Source organism: Biomphalaria glabrata, chromosome 1 (assembly GCF_947242115.1).
Source record: "Biomphalaria glabrata chromosome 1, xgBioGlab47.1, whole genome shotgun sequence".
Lineage (NCBI taxonomy): Eukaryota > Metazoa > Mollusca > Gastropoda > Planorbidae > Biomphalaria > Biomphalaria glabrata.
Window position 1 is genome coordinate 29,271,772 of NC_074711.1, and position 22,410 is coordinate 29,294,181.

A 22,410-nucleotide genomic window follows, 5' to 3' on the forward strand; every position below is an offset into this window, starting at 1 on the left:
ACCGGTACCAAAAAAAAATGTCTTTATTTACACGAGATATTTAACGAGGGTTCATAGACATTGGTGCACTGAGTTCTAATAGAATTTATTTAAAAAGGATCAAAGCCGCATTGTTTTTGCGTTTCGTCTGTCAGTCAGTCTGTTCGTCATCTTGATATAAAAAAAACAAAACAACAAAAAGTTATTAAAAATTGATTAACCTTTATTCTACGTTTCAAAACATCGCAATAACTTTTAGGTATGAACACAATTGAAAAGTTTATATAATACATTGTTCCAGATGTTTGTATAAATAGTAAAAGAAAAAGAGAATTTCAGATAAATGAAATACCGTTAATTAAATTTTTTGGATGGTCTCGTAAAAAGATTAGATGTACTACAGCCATGTGGAGAGATTTTCATACCTTACTTTGGTGTTTGGATTCTGTTTTCCTTAAAAATCGGAACATAATATTAACGATAATTAGATTTTTTAATGTTTTAGGTAGAAAGTTAAATTTACTGTAAGAGAGTAGTGAGTTAAAATATTTTTCATAAAAATCCGTAAAAACATTATTTCGTAAATGAGAAGATTATTTGTTTATTAATTAGAAGAGGGAGTTCAAACAATTATTTGGCGTTAGTAGATTTTTAAATAAATTCGGAAATTTCTGGCTACGATTTGTAAGAAACAAAATCCGGAACTTTCTTTATCGATTACAAAACTTCTATGTTATGTTTTAGCAAAAAAATTAAATGTCTAAAAAGTAATTTTCGGTAATCAATTCTAGTAAATTACTTTTTTTTTAAAGCCCTGAACAACCTATTGCCGATATTTTTAAAATTTGTTTAAAGATGAAAATACGGAACAATTTGATATTGATAACCAAATTATAGTGACGCATTGTCAAATAATATAAGTGTAATATTAGTAAATTATGCGATTTCAAACAATCATTAGGCATAATTCATGTTTTATAAACAATATCCGGAACATTTTTACACTTAATGAAATATAAGTCAGTATAGAGATTTTGATTTAGCATTAATATGCTATTTACATAAAAAACGGAACAACATATTATTGATAATGTGTTTTTGCAACGTTTAAGTATGGAAATTGAATGTAATATAAATTAGAAGAGCAAACAAACATTTGTTGGGGTTGATTAGTTTTGCACACAAAAATCCGGAACAATCAATTTTTAGATACTTAAAAATATTGAGATGTTACGGGAGGAACATTAAAGTGTAAATCAGATTTTCAATAGCTTTTAGAATTCTAGTTTTTTTAATCTAATCGTGACGGACAGACCGACCAACAGACAAAACGCACAAAAATAATCTTCTTTTATTCGGATGGGGGCACTAAAGAAAAAATAAATAAAATCTGATTTTTTTAAAAAGTTTAAGGAATTGGTTTAGCACCTGGTCATGTAGCGACGCTTCGCTACTGCACGAAAATCGCTGCATAAAAAGTCCATTAAAAAAATGTACGTGATATTTACATACAAAATGCATTATTAGCCTTTATAAACAAACAGAAATGTTTTCTTTTAATTTTAGCAGCTAGTTGACCAGAAAAAACACCTTTAACTATTATTTATATTTGTTGTAAACATTTCCTGTACATTTTTAAAATATATTTGACTTAGTGATACTGAAAATGCACAAAAGTTGTCCATCTTTGTTAGCATATTGTAACATTGCCTCCCTTACATTTACGTAATTGTTTTAGAATTGGTGTATTTTTATGAAAAAATCGCTTGCATAATTAATTTTATAAATTAAACGGTTTGCTTTTAGAAAACCAAAAGTAGCCGTTGCACCTAAACTTTTCAAGCCGCATTTAATGATGAAATAATATTTTTCATATCTCTTCTAGTTTTCGAGATCTGAGTGTTACAGACGGACTGACGGACAGACGGACATTTTGCACAAACCTAATAGCGGCTTTTTCCCGTTACGGGGGCCGCTAAAAATCGTAAAAGCACAGACAACAGAAGCGTGAAACTATCTTGTGGAATAATTTATGCTAACTAAAAACAAATCAGTGGCGCCCAATGTTTTTTTTTATCGCCTGGGGGATGTCCACATTTCTGAAACTCTTGACACGTGTCACGTGACAAAATCAAAAGCATCGAGTGTAATAAAAGCAAGCCTTTAAGGGTTTCATGGACTTTGAAGGTCTAGTCACGTGGGGGAAGGCAGACAGGCTAACAGGCACCCAGGTGGGCCAAAATACTTCTAGAATCGGGCATGAAGAGATAATTGTAAAACTATCAAGTTGCATGTACGTTGTCTGAGTGCACTAATGATGTCCCAAACCAGGCATGTCGTTCCACGAAAGGTTTGTTCTGCTTTGTTTTTGCTGACCCAGAATCCTCTGCTTCGTGTTAAAGCGATGCTCAAATATCCATTCTCTGACCGCAAGACAATCTAGTGTCTAGTGTAGGGGTGCACCGGATAGTCGCTCTGGCTTCGGCTTCTGCCGAATATCCGGCATTTTTTACTATCCGGTGCTATTCGGCTCCGGTCGGATATCCCTACCGGATAGTAAACCGGATAGTAAAAAATACACCTATTTAATATGCATAAAGTGGACCTCGTTCCATTAATGTCTGTTGTAGAATGTATTAATGTTTATATTAAAACAAAATAATGTGCTTAAAAATAGAGCTATTATGAATATGCACCAAACATCGTTTATTATAAAGACAAGGCGTGTTAATAACTTAATATAAATAGAAATGAAACTTTACATCATAAATGCGCTTTACATACAAAGCAGCAATGGCTGACACTTTTTTCAATTTGTCTTGACCTTTGAGTACGTTAGTTAACATGTTAAAATGCTACATTCCTTGACTACATCATGCTGACCAGACGTCTGTCTAGCTGTGCGGGTATATCTCCAGAGGTAGAGATGAACAACTCCCACCCCTTTTATTTGTTTAGTCCATCACATAGAGGTTTTATTTTATAGGCAGGTGACCACAAGTTAAATACGATGGACGTAGGTTTAATGTCAGCGTATTGACACTCTCTAGAGGTCACACCTTTCGAGGGAACTGAGTTTGTTTACTTAGTAGTTAATCTTTATTAGGGGGGCTGGACTACAAGAGCCACACCTCTAAGGTAACCAGGTATATTTCCAGATGAACAACTCCCTCCCCCTTTTATTTGTTTCGTTCATCACATTGAGTTCATTGATTGACAGGTGACCCCAAGTCAGATACGATGGACGTAACCATTCTCTAGAGGTCACAGAGGGAACTATGTTTGTTTGCTTAGTAGTTAATTTTAATGGGGGGGGGGGTGGGGGCTGGACTTCAAGCCAAGCATCTACATGGGTATCCGGACAAAGAGTTTGCTTATTTGGAGAAAAATCTTAATCACATGGTTGGGCTAGAGGCCACACCTTTTCAAGTGTGCCGAGTTACTTGAACATAGCTGGACTAAAGATCAGACGCACCTAAACGAGTGACCTTTAGCTACACAGAACACAAACCGCGAGATTATATAGCCCAGTAAGCCAGTAACTAATTATTTTGTAGAAGAGCTAAACACCCCCTACTCTTTATTTTATTTCTTTGGTCCTTGACACCCAATTTATTGATAGACATTGACCATTTTTAAGCCAGAATGAAAAAACACAACGTGCTAACAAAGGATATTACACTGTAAATAAATATTATGGTTAAATAATTTTTCTAACGTGTTAACTTGAATATTACTCCTGCAGTTGAGTGTCTTGATTTGATAACAATATTCTTAATAATTTGTGACAGTCAATTAACTCCTTGTTATTACTATTTTTTTTTTTACTTAAGATGCGTACTTAGCCACTATGTATCAGGCTAGGACGACTTTTACACACCTGACATTCATAGGCTTATTATGGTTCCTTTTTGTAACAGTTACTGAAACCACGAATAAAATAATTAATAAGTATTAATTAAGGAAGATGTTTCTTACATACGTTCTTTGCATTTAATGTTTCTTACGTACGTTCTTTGCACAATAAAATAAAACAAAGATGTGCATGTTTGCTTGTTTGTATTTTTTTTTGCCTTGTATTAAAATCTTAAGAAAGAAAGCTAATTTCATTGTTTAATTCTTTTGACTTAATAAATAACCGAAAACCTTACAGTAAATTTTAAAACCGCATAAAATAAATTCAACAATAGTACCGCAGTTAGATCTAGCAAACAAAGAAACAATATGCTGGAGCGTAAAAAAAACAAACAACAACCTTAACATCTAACTAGTGGACGGGTATAATTTATCTACATGCTTGACTGACCATGCCAATGTGTTATCTTTTTTGACTGACACCCAACTCTATTGCGTGCGTATGCTCAAGGAAAAAAAAACAATGCTTGATGGTTAACACAAACAACTATACACACTACACTAGGACTAGATGTGTAGGCTCACTAGGTATATCTGACCAGGTTGTTGGTCAGAAATTCATGAACACATACATACGACCACTATACAAGGCAGATTGCACTTTACTTATGAGATTTACATTAGTAACTAGTTAAATATATACTAACATTATTTACATTGACCTTCCTACACACATCCTTTACAGTTGGTGGCATCGTACATACACACAGACACACTCATGCTATACAGATTTTTAGAAATACTGTTAAGCTTGAATAAATCAATCAGTAACACAGTTTAAAACAATAACGTATATAAAAGGGGAAAAAATAAAACCAACCAATATAGGTATGTTATTTAACAGTTTTGTAAAATGTTCAGCAACACAAGCTATTAACAAGACACTTAGGTATCCGGCTCCGGCTCCGGCCCCGGCCGAATATCAATTTTACTATCCGATCATATCCGGCCCCGGCCGGATATCAAAAAGTACTATCCGGTTCACCCCTAGTCTAGTGTCACTCAACTGAAAATTCACTTCCCCATGCAATCTTAGCGTGTCACAACATTACCTAGCAAGGCTCATTGACTGCTATTGGCTATAGTACTTGTCTACATGTGTAAGCTAGTCCTTTTTACAAAGGCTATAGTAATTTACTTTATCTATCTGACTGTCTGTCTGGTAAAAGTTTGTACACGTTATATTTTCCCACACCTAATTTCGGATCAAGCTGAGATTTTGCACAATTATTTCTATTACCTGACTAAACAAGAATAAAAAAAAAATCAATTACTTAATTGCTAATTAATTACTTTTGTTTGGTATCTAGAACAAGGAAAAAAAATCTTATTTGACTATGTAGTGGTATAAGTTAAATAACTACCTTTTATACTTTATAGAGAAAAAAAAAATTGAAACTAAAAATAGTTAATTATAAAACCTTCTATTTTCATAAGCACTTCCCTGGTATAGTGTTTAGTGTCATGTCTTGAGAAGGCCTTTGCCCTCTAGTTTGAATTAAAGTCGTTCAATTTCTAATTTCTAATTTGTTTTCACTTTATTCATTTATTTTAAATACATTACAAATAGCATACAAAACCACCATTTTAATTTTTCTTCGGAAATGCAACATGTCTACACTACATAGATTTTCGAGGCATATGTTATTCTTTCAACTTTTATTTCAAAGGATGACCTTTTTAAAAATATTTTTCAAAAACTTTTAATAAGTAGGTGTTCGGTAAAGCATTGCACCTATGGAATTATATGCTAGTTTACCTTCTTCACGTCCACGATTGACATGATTTTCTCCATCCGCCAACTCCAGGAAAAGTGCAGAGAACAAAGTATGCCTTTGTATATTGCGTTCATTGGCTTGACAAAGGCCTTCGATCTAGTCAGCAGAGATGGCCTCTTTAAAATTTTACAGATAATAGGCTGTCCACCCAAGCTACTAAATGTAATCGTATCTTTCCACCAAAATATGATGGGTACAGTGCAATTCAATGGTGCCAGCTCCAAAAGTTTCAGTATAAACAGCGGAGTTAAACAAAGATGTGTCCTAGCCCCAACCCTCTTTGGAATACTATTTTCACTGCTAATCCGTTTGACAAATCCACTGAAGACATCTATCTTCATTCCAGATTTGATGGCAAAACTCCTAAATATTGCCAGACTGAGGGCCAAAACTAAAATCAGAACCACCCTCGTAAGAGATATGTTATTCGCGGATGACGCAGCGGTAGTGGCACACTCGCAAGAGGAACTTGAGTCACTAATGTCCCGCTTCTCTCAGCCCTGTAAAGAATATGGCTTGACTATTAGCACGAAAAAAACAAATGTTAAGGGACCACCTGCTACAGCACCACTCTCCATCCTGCTAGACGATAATAAGCTGGACGCCGTAAACGATTTCTGCTATCTGGGATCCACAATTAAAGATGACCTGTCTCTAGACTCAGGCCAAGAGTTTGGGAAAACCATAAGCTAACTACGGTGACCAAAATGGAAGTCTAGAAAGCATGCGTTATGAGTACGCTGCTGTATGGCAGTGAATCATGGACCACCTTCGCAAAGCAAGAGAGAAAACTGAACTCATTCCATTTGAGATGTCTATGTAGGATCTTGAAATTCAGATGGAAAGAAAAAGTGTGCAATACTGAGATCCTTGCGCGATCAGGTATTTCCAGCATCTTTACAGCCCTCAGAAAACGCCGTTTGCGCTGGCTTGGACATGTTCGCCGGATGGAGGACAAGCGCATCCCGAAAGTCATCCTCTATGGACAACTCGCCCCCACCTCCGTTACATAGATGTAATAAAACGTGACCTTAAATCAGTGAACATCAATACTGACAATTGGGAAGACATAGCTGTGGACCGCACCAGATGGAGAGAGACAGTGACCAAGAAAGCTATGAACAGTGAAAGTACATGGGTCTCAGCTCAGGAAGAAAAACGCACAATCCGAAAAACGGCCAGGTCCTCTACCACCGAAGCAAAAGCCACCTTAACCTGCGCTATCTGTGGACGGGGGTGTCTCTCCAAAATAGGGCTCCACAGCCACATGAGGAAGTGTGCTCTGAGATGAACCATAGTCGTTCTACGACTGAAGGAGGTCAATGATACTTTCTTCACAATAGTAACAATATAAATAGGCTATTGCTAGGGTTCAGCTATTTGTTTTATAAAACGGTTCCACAGATTACGCATACATATTTATTTATTTTTACAAAAAAAAGCACTGTATATATATATAATTTTTTTAAAAATTTTCTAATATATGCACTACCTTATTTTTGTAAACAAGCTACAGACAAAGCAATGAGCCGCCTACAAGTTAATCTATATATTATAAGAATATGTACGTTGTTTTGACTCATCCAATCCATACTAGTGGAAGATAGAAGCATGGATGTGAGTAAGGATTCAGTATTTTTAAGGCATCTATTAATTTAGATAGTTACAGTCTATAGCAGAGGTTCTCGATTTAATTGATTTTTTTACCATTGAGACCCCTTTATATAATCAAAGTTTGCATGGTCAGTGAAAGAGCCACATAAATGTACAGTATACTTTTATAGTAGCAAATGAATTAGTTTTTTTCTGGTTTATTTGTGTATGCATGTTTACACCTTTTGTGGTGTTTTCAAGAAGTACATGACATTAACATTAAAGACAACATCAAAGTGTTTCATGCAGAGAGTGAAAGAAAACTAATAAAAGGAGAGAGCGTGAAAAAGAAAATTATTTTCAACAAGTGAGAGAGGGAAAGAGAAATACAAAGATACAAAGAGAATTTTGTTGAAGGTAAACTGTTCTTTAATTCCTACTATTTAATTATTTGTTTTGAAATTCTATTTACTCACAACTTTCACCATTGAAAATGTTTACTTTATAGAGAGAACTAAATCTAAACATCGCTAGCTATATGGTGTATCCGGTGTATATATAATAGAAAGTCATCAAAATAATCTTGGAAATAATCTTGTTTCAGTGTTGAGTATAGAGTCTACTAACGTGCTTTAAAACATCGTACTATTTTAAAACCAACAATCTCATATAGGCTAGTGACTAGAGCATTCATAAAATTAATTTTGAAGTTAAAATAATATTTCAATTTTTGTTTTATTTAGTTGGCAGGCCACCTTGACATTCTTTAGTACGGCGGAATTATTCACAATATTAAAAAAAAAATCATTATATATTGATAACTGATCGAACACGCGTGCTCGTGACCACACATTTTATTATTCTTTCTGTTTTTAATTTTAAACATTTGATTACAATTTCAGAAAGATCACATCGTTATTGACACTTGTCAAAATTCCCAATTACACCTATTTTTTTTTAAATAGATTTATTCTACAAACTTTGTGTTCAAAGATAAAGATTATTAATCTAATGATCAAATGTCAGTTGTTGGAAGTAGGTACTATATTTAAAGGATGGGTTATTTGTGTCATTTAACCCTAAGATTTTTGGCTTATACAAGCAGTCACAATAACTGTCTGGATGATCGAGAGACATTTCGGAAAATTTTTAAAAACCTTTAATTCTGAAGCATCAAGTGGTAGGTGTAGCGAGGAGAGTCGAAATGTTAGATGTTGCGAGTAGAGCCTAAATGTTAGATGTAGCAAGGAGAACCGAAATGTTAGATGTAGCGAGGAGAGTCGAAATGTTAGATGTAGCGAGGAGAGTCGAAATGTTAGATGTAGTGAGGAGAATCGAAATGTTAGATGTATTGAGGAGAGTCGAAATGTTAGATGTAGTTAGGAGAGTCGAAATGTTAGATGTAGTGAGGAGAGTCGAAATGTTAGATGTAGCGAGGAGAGTCGAAATGTTAGATGTAGCGAGGAGAGTCGAAATGTTAGATGTAGCGAGGAGAGTCGAAATGTTAGATGTAGCGAGGAGAATCGAAATGTTAGATGTATTGAGGAGAGTCGAAATGTTAGATGTAGTGAGGAGAGTCGAAATGTTAGATGTAGTGAGGAGAGTCGAAATGTTAGATGTAGCGAGGAGAGTCGAAATGTTAGATGTAGTGAGGAGAGTCGAAATGTTAGATGTAGCGAGGAGAGTCGAAATGTTAGATGTAGTGAGGAGAGTCGAAATGTTAGATGTAGTGAGGAGAGTCGAAATGTTAGATGTAGTGAGGAGAGTCGAAATGTTAGATGTAGCGAGGAGAGTCGAAATGTTAGATGTAGTGAGGAGAGTCGAAATGTTAGATGTAGTGAGGAGAGTCGAAATGTTAGATGTAGTGAGGAGAGTCGAAATGTTAGATGTAGCGCCACAGTGTTAGAACAGATGTAGCTATCAGAGTCAGAATGTTAATTGCAAGGAGAGTGTTATAGTGGAGGTAGCGAGTAAATGAGATTCCTATTACTGTTAGGTTTAGGTTCGAATCAAATAACATTTTCTTATGCCCTTAAATTAAATTAAATTAAATTAAAATATATTATATTATATTATATTATATTATATTATTATATTATATTATATTATTATATTATATTATATTATATTATATTATATTATATTATATTATATTATATTATATTATATTATATTATATTATATTATATTATATTATATTATATTATATTTATAATTATATTTAATAAAAACTGAAAATCAATCTCTCAAAAGAAACAAGGTTTTCATGTTTAAAATCCCGCAGGATTAGTATCTTATCTTATCTTATCTTATAAATTAAAGACGTTGCTTGTGTTAATCTAGTTAAGCATGTTAGTTAAATTCTGCAAAGTCATTGTTTGGCTGATTCGGGTAACCCATTTAGATCTTTAATGGCATTAGGAAGAAGGAGCACTTATACGAATTTGTCCTAGCGTATGAAATAAGACATTCCACTTTTTCTTTGTGTCGTTCTGAGTCCTTAAGATTATCTATTAGAAATTTAAAGTACTAATGAACTTTAAAGTTTTGCATGAAAAATAAAACAATTCTTCAATTAGACGAAATTCTAGAAACCTGTAAATGGGAAAAAAAATTCTTACCAAAAGTTTTTCTGTTTATCGGCCGAAGAACAAGAAAGTTACTGAATCCAGGCTGTAAGAACGTTACTCCACAAAACACATATGTCTTACTAAAGGTCGGAAATCACCTCGCAACACTGTGACCCCAAGTGTTGCCCGCATGAGTCGTCGACACGTTCCGTGGTATCATCACATTCTTGTCTTTCTTTACTCTCACATCTCTTTTCTTCTCTTTATGTTTGTGTGTGTGGGGGGGGGGAGTGAGGTTGTGTGAAAGTTTACTATGTGATGGCCCCAACGTTTCATCACAGTGCTCCCTGTCAGACTCTAGTGTCTGTCATACTGGAAGGATCTCATTCTTCGCCTGCTGATACTTCACGAGGGGCGCTCGCGATGGACGGTGTGATGGTGGCTAGTGGCCTGCACAGGCGGGGAGAGGGGAGCAAAATGGAGTGGGGGGGTCCACGACAAAGTGTGGCGCAGATAACATTACGGTATGTATGCTTGTATGCATGGCATTGTATGTATGTATGTATGTATGTATGTGTGTATGTGTGTATATGTGTATGTATGCATGCATGTATGTATGTATGTGTGTATGCATCAATGTATGTATGTAAGTATGTATGTATGTATATATCAATGTATGTATGTATGTATGTATGTAACCATGTATGCGTGTATATATGTGTTTGTATGTATGTATGAATGTTTGTATGTATGTATGCATATATGTATATGTATATATCTCTCTCTAATCTAATCTAACCTAATCGAATTAAATCTAATGTAAACTGTTTTACTTGTCTAAAAATAGTTATAGTTATTTTTCTAAGCTATGAAACATTATGAACATTTCCTACTTGATTTATTTCTTTTCTCATTACGGTTGTACATTCTACTACATTTACCTACCTACGAGCTAACTTAGCTTTCATATAGGAAGCCAAAATATGTGACTATCACATGACATAGCTACTTCGTATGTGAGAGTAGTAGATAGCCCAAGGACACTCAAAGTGTGAATATGTTTCAAGTTTTCACACAAATAAATAAATACATTAAGTAGTCCAGTCCATCTTTGAATAGTCCTAACTAAACATTCCTGGAGGCAGCCATTGTCTCACTATGGGTAAATGTCAAGTGTGTAGCCCTGTCACAGGTGGTCTAGGTACGAGTCAAGCCTGAAAGGTTGAGCCAATGAGGCAGTCAGGAGGGTCAGTGAAGTGAATGAGTTAGCGGTAGGCGAGACTCTAATGATGTACAATTATTGACCCCTGTATTACATACGTCTGCGTTCTATTCACAGTCATATGTTAATTATAAGCGTTAGAGTCAGCTTGAATCAAATCGCGTGGTGCCAGGGAAGCTCAACAAAATCTTTATTACAATATCACCACTAAGGAGAGGCTCAGATCATGTATCATTAGGTTTTTAATTAGAACAATATAGAAGTTGCCGACAATAATGACATGTAAAACAAATATGAGTCTTATGTTTATATAAGATTCTCGAAGTTTAGAATTAGTTTTTATTTATGAAGTGAAGATTGTGAACACTATAAAACTAACTCTTTCTCTTCTGATTGACGATAACATCGTTGATTTGACCTCATTAAATTAGCTTAATTTTTGGGTTAGTAAACCTTAATTTGTGATATAAAAAAGGGCATACATTTATCTACACCAATTATAACATTTTCTGATTAAAAGCAAAAAGAAAAAGTTATTGAATTTTAACCCTAAAAGGCTAGTAAAATACAAATGGGAAAAAGTAATAGTTCCTTTTGAAAATGGAAAATAATTACGGAGAGATAGAGTTAAATGTAAGAGAAGTTACTGAGAAATGTTTCTTCTAGAGTTACTTCTCCTAGTTTTATTTTTTTTACGCCCCCCCCCCCCCCCCCAAAATATGAGTAAATTACATTCATCTCATGTCTTTTCTTATATCTAACTCTGCCTCGCCACCAGGCGCCAAGAACACTGCCCTCTTGGGGCGCTTACAGAATTATTGTAAACATGAGTGTGATAGAATTAGCACAAGCGCCCCCAATGTTTGTTTTAGTTTTCCCCAAACTTCCATCCAGTCTCGTATCTAAACCACCCCAGAACCACGTTCTTTATAACTGGTGTGTAAAACTGAGACAATCCGTACATCCTCTTTTGTGCTACGAAATCTTTCCTCAATAGAATTCAAACTGTTCCTTCTTTTTATTCATGATGTCTAGCAGCTAAAAGGAAACAAAAAGCTCATAAGTCGTTTATATAGCATCGAAGCGTTCTCAGTGGGATAATAACCATAAAACCTGCATCACACGAGAACGTAAATTCAGATAAGTTTTAGACATCCCCGGGTCAATGTTCATCTATAAGGCTAAAATTGTGTAATTACAAAAAAATTATATGTCTTTAAAGGCTCCCGTACAATTGTCTCAATCGAGAAGCTTTGGATAACTAGATTTGCAGAAAAACTTTTTAGAATTTGATTGGAAACATTTGACATCTGGACTGTAATAAGTCTTTGTTTTATAATGTATATAACACAATCTGCTTGGCTAAAGTCTTAAGATGGTTGCTGTTATGCTGGTCACGTGACATGTTTTGTTTTGTCAATAACGGGTACTATAAGATATATCTTTCTCACGAGCTACTCAATCCAGAATGTTTTGTATCTAAGGCCAAACTAAACCTAGTAGGAGGGTTAGACAAGCGTATCGATGACAGTGTCCATGGGCGTAGCCAGGGGGGTCCAAACCCCCCCCCCCCCCGAAATGAAATCCCCCCCCCCCTCGGGGGGAGACGGACTTTAGTGACTGATTTTTTGCTTTGATTTTCTTTATTTTAGGTAAGATTTTAATACTAAACCATCACTTGCCCCAGCGCAGCCAAAGGGGTTTTCAGTTTAAAACCCCTACCATGGGGTTTTGAGTTTGAAACCCCCTACCACGGGGGGGGGGGGGGAGACGGACTTTAGTGATATGTTTTTTTGCTTTGATTTTGTTAATTTTAGGTGATATTTTAATACTAAACCATCACTTGCCCCAACACAACTAAAGGGGTTTTGAGTTTAAAACCACTACCAGGGGGTTTAGAGTTTGAAACCCCCCTACCAGGGGTTTTTGTAGTTAAATCCCACTCTTCTATTAAACAAAACACACACAAAATGCAAACGATAATCCCCAAATTCCAAGTGCACAGTTAAGAAAGATTTTGATTTTAAAACCCCCTTCCAAAATTTACGATAGACCCCCTCTTCAATATGAAAAAAAAAAAAACAAATTATGCACTCAAAATGTTATGAGCGTAGCTAAATGGGTTTTGACTCAGTTTTAAGTTTAAACTCCCCTCCAGTGGAGTTTGAAGCTAAAAAATACATCTTCAATAAAAAAAAAAGCAAATTACACACTCTAAAATCTAAGAGCGTAGCCATATGGGTTTTTAGTTTAAACCCCCCGCCAGCGGGGTTTGAAGTTAAAAAATACATCATCAATGTAAAAAAAAAGCAAATTACGCACTCAAAATGCTATGAGCGTTGCCAAAAGGGGTTTTGAGTTCATATCCCCCTTCACAAGGGTTTGATGCTAAAAAATACCTCTTCAATATAAAAAAAAAAAGCAAATTACACATTAAATTTTTTGAGCGTAGCCAAGCGAATTGGGGGTTTTGAGTTTAAACTCCTTTCCTCCAGATGGTTTTGAGTTTAAAATCCCCCTACAGAGCGTTTTGAGGTTGAATACCTCTATCTTCAATATTACTCTAAAGCAAACTACAGTTACCAAATTCTATGATAGTAGCTAAATGGGGTTTTGAATTTAAAACACTAGAACAAAGTCCTGAGATTTTTAGTTTAAAACCTCTAACAGATGATTTTGACGATAAAACTTCACTTTTGGATATAAAATCTAAAGCAAACTACATTCACCCAATTCCAAGAGCGTATCCAAGAGAGGTTACATTTCTACCAGTGGCGGGGCTCCATTAATAAAGTGCAGTGAATAGTCATCTGCTGAAATTGAAAAACACTAAATGTGGCTCAACAAAGATGGCTAAGACAGATTTTAGGAGTTAGTTATTGAGATCGGGTCTAAGTCAAGGAAATCCTATGCCGAACTGGGAGTCGACCCCTTAGTAAAATTGTGACTGAGCGTCGCATGAGGTTTGCGGGACATGTTCTCCGACAAAATAAATTACGCATAATAAGAGTTGTGATGACATCCTAGTACAACTTGGCGCCACACATTCATGGAGGTCCTCGGAGCAGGTGGGAAGAGGCTTCAGAAATTACCAGTGACAGATTTTTGTGGAAACATCTTGACGGCAAATGCGCCGAACGGCGCAGCAGGGTCTTAGTCAGTAAAAACAGCCCATACATTTTTGAAATAAGACTTTTTAATAGCAGGAAAATACACTGCAGATACCTCAGAATATGCATTTTGTTGATATTCTATGCCAGAAATAGTGCTTGGCGGCGGGGCTTCGCCCCGCTCTAAGGTGAGCTCCTAGAGCTCCCCCAGAGCCCCTTGCTGGCAATGGCGGGGAGTCAACAATTTTTTCACTAACTCCAGGAAGAACCTATTCTAGGGCACAATAAACGTGTTCCAAAAGAATGAAGGGTCAGAATGTAATAAAGATTATGAACACACACACACATACATACAAATATTTTTTTCGCGAAAGGGGGGGGGGGCGGGGGGGGGAAATCCCCCCTTAACCCCCCCCCCCCGAAAAAAAAATCCTGGCTACGCCCATGGATGACACGTCCAAAGTAAGTTTCATAACCACGTCTATGCTTAACAGCCGTCGCGACGACCCTGCCATGTACTTTTCTTTACATCATACGATATCTTCTAACGGGCAGGTGTCGTGGGAAATGTAGCAGATGATGGACAGCAAGTAGAGATGCCTGGTGAAGACTTCAGTTTCTTGTGTAAGACACTTAGGTAGTAGTATTATGAGTTTGTTCAGAGACGCACCATAATTGACGAACTTTGAACGCGACTAGTGACGTTATGATTTAGTTGGGTTAGAGACTACCTAGAGACATCAAGTCAGTTGGGGATGGGATTCCTTAGGGGTAACACGTATATATCGACAGAGATTTGACTGTGGCCTTTTGAGTATTAAACCCTCATTTGAATTATCTAACGGTCTGGACTTAACTTCTTCACTTGTTACTTTGTGTAAGTCTATGTTCTTGTTAGTTGCATTGAACACGGCCGCACAAGAAACTCAGACATCTCCAGAGTAATCTGTCGAAGTCAGACAGGCATCAATAACAACAAGACAGAAGGCTTATCACACTTGTTCAACTATTTTCATTTATTTTTCATCCTATGTAGCGAAAATCTCGATTTTAAAGTTATTGCACTATCCCGTGAAACATTGGTTTGTTTAACTTGCATTAGAAGAAAATATGTTGTTATAATGGGTTCTATAAATAAAATAATTCTGACTTATTTTGGTTTTGATCTATGGCTACTTTACAGCTTAAAGTACTTTCTTCTTCTACATTTGTGTCAGTTAGATACAACAACTCTATAGAAACTCCATCACCTGTACAGTAACAGATCTGTCTTGGGACAACAGAAACAAACAAACAAAACGCAGTAGTCTCAGCCCACAGCGGATTGTATTACTGTTAACAATGACCGGAACGTGAAACCAATGACTCATTAGCTGCCCGGTGTCCGGTAGATAGAATATATCCGTCATGTGATGTAACCAGCTGACCATTGCGTTTTTAACCGTTGAAGAATGGACTGCGTCCAAGAACAGTATCAGTGTTGAAAGAACTCAAATGATTATTTGTCACTATAAAGGATTTTCAAGATAAACAAGGTCAAGGATTTCGATGTTGCCAACTACATAGAAAAAAAACAACAACAAATAAAAACTAACGGAAGTGCTTAGATTTCCCGCCAGACCTCTACATAGTAAATTTCCACTCCTGACAAATTTCATGATCACTACAAATCCTAACACTAACTGTTGCTGTGTTTGTAATTCTGCTCATAGAAGTCCTAATATTAGTATTAAATTTAATAACATTTTATATAAATGTAACGCCTTGATTAATGGATCACACTCTGGAGGATTAATTGATCACACTCTGGAGGATTAATTGAGGACATATGAGAAACAGAAATTCTACTTGATCTGAGTTCAACCATTCTCCCATCTCCGTATAGGCCAAGCGGCATAGATCTGAGTTCAACCCTTCTCCCATCTACGTATAGGCCTTGCGGCAAAGATCTGAGTTCAACCCTTCTCCCATCTCCGTATAGGCCAAGCGGCATAGATCTGAGTTCAAACCCTTCTCCCATCTCCGTATAGGCCAAGCGGCATAGATCTGAGTTCAAACCCTTCTCCCATCTACGTATAGGCCTAGCGGCATAGATCTGAGTTCAACCATTCTTCCATCTCCGTATAGGCCAAGCGGCATAGATCTGAGTTCAACCCTTCTTCCATCTACGTATAGGCCAAGCGGCATAGATCTGAGTTCAACCATTCTTCCATCTCCGTATAGGCCAAGCGGCATAGATCTGAGTTCAACCTTCTCCCATCTACGTATAGGCCAAGCGGCATAGATCTGAGTTCAACCTTCTCCCATCTACGTATAGGCCAAGCGGCATAGATCTTCTTCTTCTTCTTCATCGTTCTCATTGTTATGTTGGAGTGTTCATATGACTAGACCAATACATGAGATGAACTGCGCAGTGGTTTCCAAATCAGGGAGCTCTCCATATAGTTTTCTTTCTATTGGGGTGATTTGGGGCCAATGTCTTATACGGGCCTCTTGGTAGAGAGAGCAGTTTTGGAGGACGTGGTCGGCATTTTCTGGTGATACTCCACATGGGCAGATTTCACTGGTTCCAATTTTGAGCTTCCGGAACATGTGTTGTCGCATTCTGTTGTGTCCGGTCCTGAGTCGAAAGATTAGACGTTGGTCTTGTCGGAATAGCTTATAGTAGATCTGAGTTCAACCTTCTTCCAGCTACTTATAGGCCAAGCGGCATAGATCTGAGTTCAACCTTCTTCCAGCTACGTATAGGCCAAGCGGCATAGATCTGAACACACTGCTTTCATGACGTCTTCGAAGTTTGGGTTTAGGGTTTTCTCCTCGTCTCTACTTTTTGTTTTTTGTCCTCACTGTCAAAGTTTCTAGAGATCAGTTGCCAAAATGTTTCGGATTTTTCCTATTTTCAATTGCATTGCCGGCGATACCAATCCTCAGAGAACGACTGAACAGTGACATGAAAGGTTTCAACTTGAGGGCAGTGTGCGATTATTTATTTGTATGTTCATTATATGGACATGGACATCTAGATCTAACACTAGACCTATGAATCAGTGACAGATTTACAGCTAGGATTCATATAACTATAATTCGATGACAGATCTACGATTGTTGCACAGATTTAGATGGAGACGAACATAAGAATTATTATGAATTATGAATAAAACCACATTTCTAAATCTTAAGAGCTCTTTTTAGTGGCCCCCGAAAGGGGAAAAGACGCTATTACTTTTATGTGAAATGTCTGTCGGTCTGTCCGTCCGTCTATCCATCCGTCCCGTTTAGACCTCGAAAACTAGAAAAGATAGTGAAAATCCGACATCATAATATTTTAGTCCATTCAAAGTTCTTAATGCAACGGCTACTTTTTTCTTTTCTAAAAGCGAAAAAACTAATTTTTAAAATCACTTATGCAAGCAGCCTTTTCATAAAAACACACCGCTTTTACAACTATTTACTATTAATAGTAACAAACACTGAAGGCTCTTTAGTAGGGGAGATATCAATTTACCATATTTTTAATGCATTCACGCAAACGGTTATTTTTTTTTTTCAAAAATTATTTTTTTAAATTTATATTGGTAAGTTAAATAATTTCTTCTACTACATTTACACGAAAAAAAAAATGTTTACTTTTTTTTTAAAAGAGAAAATATCTATTTAGTATGCATATAAGTTGGACATAATTTACAACAGCAATAAATATGTACTTTTTCATATTACCCCGTGAACTGAGATATAAGAAGGAGTCTCCCAAAGGAAAAATGTTAATTTAAAAAAAAAAAATTTAAGGAATTAGAGATATCAATTACATATTTATTATAAGACATCAGTTAGGCCAGATTCATATTTAACTTTACACTCACTTTCACCTATCCTTTGGTTAGCCGGACCGCTGGGGCACCACACAAGATCTGTCAACCTTCTTTCTCCATTCTACTCTGTCATTTGTCTTTAATCGAATTTAATTCTTATGATATTTCTGAAAATATTGATACCTGCCTTTTTACCTGCCTGGGTGGACCACTTCGGGGGCCGATTTTGAGTTTGTGTTTCCACACAAACTGTCTTTGTAACCTTGTTTTATTTCTGAATTTCTCTTTTTTTTTCCTTTGTTCTTTCTTAGTAATTTTCTTTTTCTCTTTTTTTTTTCCTTTTTTACCCGATTTCCTCTCTTTTAATTTGTATTTCATTTCAACGCTTTGTTCGATATAGTCTTGAGACTTTAAAATGTACAGAATCGAATACGACCAACAGGTTTTAACCTTATGTCTCAGTTGCATACGTCAGAACTCAGGCACTAGATGGCCAGACATCCCCTCCTAAACTAAAGCCAAAAAATGTCCAGAAATTTGTCCAAAGCGATAGGTGGACCTTAGATCAGATCGTGACCAGCAACGTACGTGTGAAGACCAACATAACGCTCCAATCTCAAGGGAGGCAAGCTATTTTGGAAGATGAACGTCATCAATGAAGCTTTGGTGCAGGGATGACAAGGGCTTAATTTAGATGAACTGTCGGCAAACGAGTCTACAGATACAACGTCGTTAGGTACTTCGGTTCCATGTTTCACTTTCTGGACATATGCATATTGAAGCTTGTAGAAAGGTTCTGGGTTAGCTGCTACAAGTACTTCCCTTGAATACAATGAGCAAGTAAAGATCAACTTGTAGTGCAAATGTGATCATGAACATACGGACGTCCTGGGCGCATACAGTGTGAATACCGATCGCCAATTTCTACGTGAGTTCTAGTTTTATATTGTTTTTCACTAACGTCACTAATGGCAATCTTAGCTTACTTACGCCAATGTTAGCTCTACTTAGGACAATCTTAGCTTTACTTCTCGGTGAAAATCAAGTGCTTTTTGATCGAGTCCTGAGTAACTTTGAGTTCCCAAGCCATTTTTTTAATTTGTACAAGGCTGGAGACGTTTTCATAGCTTGCCGCCCCTTCTCCAGGTCGAAGTGTCCGAAAATGTTCGAGATAAGTCACATTTATGAACCTTTGACCCGGGAAAGGCTTTTATCCAGTGGCCTTTATTAATTAAGGATTGTCTCTTTAACGATCTTTAACTTAAGGTCCCCATAAACTAGATTAACTAGTTGATCTTTCAATCACATTCCTTTCTTCATGGGTCTTGGTCCCTTGTGCCAATGCATTGGGTTCCCTCATCCCATGCGAAGCCGGAGGCCGAGCCCGTGTGGGGACAAACTTCATATTACTATACAGTAGCGTTCCGTGGAGGAATCATCACCGCTTCCCCGAGCAGACGTTTCCACGCTGAGGCGACGGGAGCTGAAATCCTCCGCCGCCCCTACTCCAAACTAACGCCCCAAGTCTTGTTAAAACCAAGTGCTGCTTACATTGACCTAGACAAGAAACAGCCGCACTGGATCCACAAGTAGTGGAAGAATTGATTGTAACAAATAGGTTGAAATAAAAACCATGAATATAACTTACATAAATTAAGAATCATTAAGAACAAATAACTGCAAAGATATTTCAAAACACAACTACAGAAAATCGCTGCTTATTGCGAAATAATTAACAAACTGATATTTGTTTAGATATCAAATTTTAAAATATCACAAATCACTTTGTTTATAATCTTGTGTTAAATCTTGTGTTTGGTTAAAATTAACTAGAGTACATAAATATCCTTCATGAGCACATTGCGACATTTGATATCTCTAAGCGACATTTCGTTTCGGACCCCACCCTCCGGAACTGAAAGCCCTTCTCCCCTCTGCTATCTTCAGATCGTATCCATTGAAGCCATGTCTCCTGAGACATCTGGTTCTGGATGGGAGGACAATAGTAAATGTTACAATATGGTCTTGAGAGAAACAAGAACAAAGTCTATGTCTTTTAACCTTTCTCTTTCTTGATCTTTACTGTAAGCTTTTGTTGAGTTCTGTTGGTCTCATCCAGTGATGAGATGTATGCTCGGTTTCAAGTCCAGTATTAGATGTTGTTTTTTTGTTTGACAAACAAAGGGAATGCTCAATCTACCTCTTCAATTATTTATCGACCTTTTTTTCAAGTTGGATTATAATAAAGTCTAAATATAAAAACCAAAAAGTGGTTCTAATTGGAATTTAATGCTAACCAAATAATGGAAATGTCAAGTGAAATGCACACATGCAAAAACATTGGCTTACAATAATGTTGAGGTACTATGCCCAGCTTTTTGACCGTGCTAGGAGTAGAATTATGTTCTTACGGTGTAACATGAAACAAACAAACTTTCGAATAATCTATTTTATTCAGAACCTATTTTAAAATGGGTTTGTTTAATTTAAAATCTGAATTTTAAAACTTCTGCCTGTTTTTAAATGTCAAAGGCTCATTCAGAAAAAAAAGACCATTACGTCGTAGCTCAGATCTTCTGCAGAACAACAGGAGATGGAACTTGGAACAACAGGAGATGGAACTTGGAACAACAGGAGATGGAACTTGGAACAACAGGAGATGCAACATGGAACAGCAGGAGATGCAACATGGAACAGCAGGAGATGGAACAAGGAACAACAGGAGATGGAACATGGAACAACAGGAGATGGAACATGGAACAACAGGAGATGGAACATGCTTAAGAATGCAATTAGTATGGATCCTAATTATTAGGAACTTTAAAGGAATATAAAAAAAATATTTTTAAAAAAGGTATCCTGATGATGCAAATGTGTTGTTTATCCGTGGCCACATTTACCTATGCTTTTAATTAGTTTTCGTTACGTGAAGTGTGAGTATATTTGACCCACAAGTGTTCTTTGTTTGATAGTCTCATCTTGACATGTGCACTAGGAAACTGAGATCTGCCGTGTCGTATGCCCATCATCTTATGTAATGGAGGTGCGAGAGATCAGACAGGACACATCTAATGACTCAAGATATTTAACATGTTTACACTATTACATATAACAGCGTTGGAATACAGCATTTTTATTATAGCTTTTATATAGCGCTACTTTCATGCTTATAGCATGCTCAGAGCGCTTTTGGTCCAATCTCATTTGTGGACCGGTGGGGGGGGAGGGGGTATCTAGGAGTTGGTTTTCCGTGCTGCCTTTAGGCGCTCAGTAAACACAACTCTGCCCGAGTCGGGTGTCGAACCTCGAGCCCCCTTCTAGGTAGCCAAGCCAAGCCAAGTTCAAGCGCACTTGGCCTCTCGACCACGCTTCCCACAAGTTATTGAGTGAATATCCCATCTCTGAAGATATTCAGTAATGGCGGGAAAACGTTAATTTGCTAGCATATTTGGTGTATCCGGTGTACAAAAAAGAAAGGAAGTGTTGCTAAATATACATGTTTTAAAAAGTATTCAATAATTGGTGTGCGCTCAGTCTACAGGAATTATGGGATATTCACTCAATAACTTGAATCTTTTCTTATGGACAACTAATTAGCAGTAATAAAGAACATTTCATGTGAAGAATAACATCTATGTTTTACATTATTGCTAAAATTACAGCTCAAGTCTGTTTTTAGTTGGCAGCACCGAAGTTCCATTTAGCGTCCTTGACATTGTTGAATATGTCCTGAAAATCTGGCCACTATGTTGATGTTGACTTGGCATCATACCAACCAGTGGCGTTCTGTCAAAAAAATAATTTCTTCACATCGTCATTAGATCTCAGATGTTTTGGGACCACGCATCAACTCACCCAATGATTATCTTCTCTCCATTGCTATGAGCAGGTCAAACATTGGGTCAAACTGTTTGGACATTCATAGAAACCGCCAAATCATTGCTTAAATTACGACATTTGTTTCAATACCTTTCGTTCGCCATCTTTTAGAATTATTCAACATGTTTTGATAGTTGATATTTTACAACCTGGTTTCAAACTTGGATCTCAAAGCAGGATATTACAGCTTTCTATTATATATCTATTTCACTAGCTCTCTAGAAACTACCTTAGTTTCTTTCTAGTCTAGGTGTCCCTGGGTTCAGCTGTAATTACATCAAACACTTAACAGCTTGATCAAAACACAGAAACTTTATTATACTTCATGGTACTTAGCACACGCTGGTCTCTCTCTTGTCAGAAATTTAACACACTTCCGGTCATTCGCGCATACGTTCCAACTGACATATATCTGTAAAAATAGATAATACACACATACCGACATTTATCCCTGACAAAGGAGAAGAGACAATTAAATGAAGAATACAGTGCAGAAATAGCTTTTAAATGGCCAGGACGGCAGGTCTACTATGAGCTGGTACTTTGACTCGAAAT

At 36.7% G+C, this 22,410-nt stretch overlaps 1 protein-coding gene across 1 annotated transcript in view; it reads right to left on the bottom strand.

The window, feature by feature from the left end:
- The window catches only part of LOC106069242 (probable G-protein coupled receptor 139), a 110,097-nt gene extending 99,908 nt beyond the window's left edge, over positions 1-10,189 (bottom strand). Inside the window, exon 1 of the mRNA XM_056031399.1 lies at positions 9,887-10,189. The gene's annotated coding sequence lies outside the window, so the exon portion shown is untranslated. The remainder of the gene's footprint in view (positions 1-9,886) is intronic.
- Positions 10,190-22,410: the final 12,221 nt, after the last annotated feature.